Source organism: Lagenorhynchus albirostris, chromosome 10 (assembly GCF_949774975.1).
Source record: "Lagenorhynchus albirostris chromosome 10, mLagAlb1.1, whole genome shotgun sequence".
NCBI classification, from domain to species: Eukaryota; Metazoa; Chordata; class Mammalia; order Artiodactyla; family Delphinidae; genus Lagenorhynchus; species Lagenorhynchus albirostris.
In genome coordinates this window covers 66,856,947-66,861,342 of record NC_083104.1, presented here as the reverse complement: position 1 = coordinate 66,861,342, position 4,396 = coordinate 66,856,947, and the positions used below count along the sequence as shown (strand labels likewise).

At 44.0% G+C, this 4,396-nt stretch overlaps 1 pseudogene; it reads right to left on the bottom strand.

Annotated features, from left to right (window-relative positions):
• Window positions 1-1,683: 1,683 nt before the first annotated feature.
• Window positions 1,684-2,968, bottom strand: LOC132528129 (lupus La protein homolog; annotated as a pseudogene).
• Window positions 2,969-4,396: the final 1,428 nt, after the last annotated feature.

The window sequence follows — 4,396 nt, the reverse complement described above, 5'->3', positions numbered from 1 at the left end:
CCCAGACAGGGGCCTCCAAACAGAGTTGACCAAGGGACTTCCCTCGTGGTCCAAGAGTCCGCCTTCCAATGCAGGGGACGCGGGTTCGATCCCTGGTCCAGGAACTAAGATCTCACATGCAGCAGAGCAACTAAGCCCACACGCCCTGGAGCCTGCGCACCACAACTAGAGAGAAGCCCACACAACGAAGAGCCCGCGGGCCGCAGCTAAGACCCGATGCAACCAAATAAATACCTGAATATTGAAAACAAAACAAAAAAACCAGAGTGGCCCAGCTCTCAAAAGCGAATGGGCCCAAAGTGGCTCACTTCCCGCAAGGGAAGCAGCGCAAATGGGGTGGAGAGAATTCCCAGCCTGTGCAAGCTGGAGCGACTTACCCCCAAGTGACACTGAATGTGGACCACAGCTCTCCGGAACTGTTCCAAACAGCCTCGAGCGGGGAATGGGGGAAAGGTTCACTGCTGCCTCAAGGCCTGGGCCCCGGCCAGTGGGCGGCTGTGGCGAGGGCCCTGGAGCTCTGGAGAACACATCCCCCAGCCTGTCCCCGGCCTCGCAGCTCACCCATCAGCCAGGGGCCTGGAAGGTCCTGCGTAGAACGCCGCCATTCACCTCTCACCGCGCTCTCCGCCTCGAGGACCACCTTGAGGCTGACAGTCAGCGAAGCCGGACCTCTAACTGCCGCGATAACGGTCACGTGATAACGGTCTTGCACTAATGGATCGCATGCGCGCACGCCCCAAGGACTGCGCATGCACCCTGCCCCTAGTACAAAAACGCTTCCTGGAGTTTTTGAGAACTTTAACAATATCAGCTTGGAGAAGTTTAACAATGTCAACTGCTTCTCAAGTGTTTTTTACCCAGTAACTACGTGTGCCCAGTACTCGGCTTAATTCCCCTGGCAAGTCGAGGAATAGAAGATGTATTGGGCCTCACCCAGGACCTTGGGCTCCATTTGGGGAAATGGAGCACTCATATTAAAAGTTTGTTTTCTTTCCGTCAGTGATAGGGAGCTTGAATCAGGAGACACTCAGCCAGCAGGGGGATGAGGGCAGGGACAAGACTCCTAATTTGGAGGAAGACAAATCTGAGTACAAATTGGGGCTCTTCCCCTCACTGAGTTCCATGAAACTGTGGGTGAGTCAGTTTCTGTCACTGGGGCTCAGTTTCCCAGGCTGTAAACAAGGAATAGCAACGTCTACCACAGTAAGTCATGGTGGGAATGAAAGAAGATAACATGTATAAAGTGCCTAGCTTGGTCAGTATTATAAATCCCTCCAAAGTGAGGAAATCAACAGGTTCCCCCTCCCTTTTATTCATTTATTTATTTGACTACACCACGCGGCTTGCAGGATCTCAGTTCCCCGACCAGGGAATGAATCCAGACCCAAAGCGATAAGTCCTAACCCCTGGACTGCCGGGGAATTCCTCCCTCCCTTTTAAAATGTTATTTTTTAATTTTTTTTAAGTTAAATTTTTATAACTAAGAACACAAGCAGAATTATACATAAAAAAATACTGATGTTGATAACAATAACAACAACAAAAAAAGACAAGTTAACAAAAAGATTTTCCTTTCTTACAGCTGGACATTGAAGTGGACCTAATTCGTTTTTCTTTTTAAAAGCCTCCAAAGACAAAAGCAGCTTAAAATCTAATTAAAATGAATAAATAACGTTTACTAAATTACTGGTCTCCGGCACCATTTTCTGTTGTTTCGATGCAGGTTCTTCTTTGTCTGTTTCTTCTCTTGCTCTTTTTACTGGTCTAGATGCACCATTTTCATCGTGTTCATCATCACTGTCAAATTTAGTTTTCTTGCCCTGAAACTACTTTTCCTTTAGCAGACGCAATCTGGGCAGCTTTATTTCCCTTTCCTTTTCCTTTAAATCTGAGACCTTTTGACTTCCATTTGTTTAGGGATTCTTGTTGATCTTCTATTATTTTTTTCAATGCTTCTTTTTCCACATCTCCTTCTAGTACTTCTCAGGTGACCTCTTTGTTCCTTAATTGTAGGTTACCATTATTTGCGTCTTTTGCTTTATCCCGTGCTTCCTTAGCTTTTTCTTTAAACAGAATTATTCCCTCTTTGGCTCCTCTGACAAAGTCTATCCATTTTATTTCCCCATGATTTGAGAAAAGGATATGCAAATCTTCTCTACACGTCTGATCATCTAAGTCCCCCGAGAATTGCAGTAAGCAGCCAATCTTTTCTTCTAGAGATTTCATTTCAGCATTTTCTGCTAACTTTTGTTTTTCTTCTTGCTCTTGTTTAGCTCGTAATTTAGCTTCGATTTTATTTTGCTTTCTTTCTTCATTTTTTTTTTGCAAAGTAATCTTCCTTGAAAAGTATTAGCAGGTCTGTGTCTTTGTACTTCTGGCCAGGGGTCTCGACAAACTTCTTAGCAGATTCAATGGTATCAAATACAGCAAATATTGATCCCTTAAATGCTTTGTGCAATGTTCTTCTCATCTGAATATTTAGTACCTGACCTTTATCTTCCAACCATTATTTTATGTCATCAAGGGTTGCATCAATTGGGAAGACTTTAAAATAAACAGACCTGTTTTTTACATCATTTTTATACTCATCAGTCACTTCAGGGAGGGGTTTGCTTGGAGATCTTCTAATTTTAGTTTTATCTTCACTTTTTCCATAAGTTCCGCCTTGGATTTGCTCAATGCTTCTACTATTACGTTAAAGTCTGTTGTTAGACAGTTTAACCTATTAAATTTTATCATTATCTCCAAAGATACCCAGACTTCATCCAGTTTGATCTATTCCTTTAAAAATTTGTCACGTGACAAATTGAAGTCACCAAAATAATATTCGATTTGATGACAGATTTTGGCTTCCAGGGCAGCCATTTTTTCATTATCACCATTTTCTGCCATCTTGGCTATCTTTAAGTTCCCGGTCCCACAGAGACACGCCACAGGGTCACTAACAGCAACAGCAACGTCTCCAATCCCTAGCCTAAAATGTTATTTTAATTATGGTAACAAAACACATAAAATTTACCATCGGGCTTCTCTGGTGGCGCAGTGGTTGAGAGTCCGCCTGCCGATGCAGGGGACATGGGTTTGTGTCCCGGTCCGGGAAGATCCCACATGCCGTGGAGCGGCTGGGCCCGTGAGCCATGGCCGCTGAGCCTGCGCGTCCGGAGCCTGTGCTCCGCAACAGGAGAGGCCACAACGGTGAGAGGCCCGCGTACCGCAAAAAAAAAAAAAAAAAAAAAAAAAAAATTTACCATCTTAATCATTTTAAATCATATAGTTCAGTAGTGATAAGTATATCCACATGTTGTGCAATCTCTAGAACATTTTAATCTTGCAAAATTGAAACTATACCCATTAAACAAAAATTCCCCATTTTCTTCTCCCCCTTGTGCCTGGTAACCACCATTCTACTTTCTGTTTCTATGAACTTGACCACTTTAAATACCTCCCATAAGTAGAATTATGCACTTTTTGTCCTTTCGTGTCTGGCTTATTTTACTTTGCAAAATGTACTCAAGGGTCATCCATGTTGTAGCGTGTGACAGGAGTTCCTTCTTTTTTAAAGTTGAGTAATATTCCATGGTATGAATATACCACATTTTGTTTATCCATTTTTCCTCAGTGGACATTGGATTGCTTCCACCTCTTTGTGGAATTGTGGATAACACTGCAATGAACAAAGGTGCGCAGATATCTCTTTGAGACCCTGCATTCAATTCTTTTGGATGTGTCTACACCCAGAAGTAGGACTGCTGGATCATATGGCTAGTTCTATTTTATTTTTTGAGGAAGCTCCATACTGTTTTGCATAGCAGATGCATCATTTCAAAATCCCACTGATGGTGCACACTGCTTCCAATTTCTCCACATCCTTGTCAACACCTGTTATCTTCTTTTTTTGTTTTTTTAAGTAGCCATCTTAATGTGTGAAGTAAACAGGATCTCTTTTTGCAGAACTATTATCATTTCTTCTCACCACTCCAGAAATGCTGCAAATGAGTCCGATTGCAGGATTGACCCAGCATTTGGTCAAAGGAGTGTGTTTTGTCAGTGATCCTTGGAGAATCAAGCCAAGTTGGACAGGGATGCCAGGGCTTTCAACCTGCTGAGAGCTGTCCACTGTGGCCTGCAAATGGGGAGGCGCACACACGAGCTGCTAAGGTTGGCCAAGTCTGCTACTATATTTTCTTTGGCTCCAAAGATCCCACAAAGGAAACAAGGGACCTGCTGCGGGGGGGCGGGGGGCCATATTCCCCCCCGCCCCCCCGCCCCATGCAGCCCTTCTCATCCTTCTCAGTGACCTCTCCCCACTGTTATCTTGCTCCTGACATGTCTCCTGAGATTACCTTTGGTGAAGAAATTCTTGTTGAAAAGTTCAAAGCCAGGGCTTTGGGGCTCT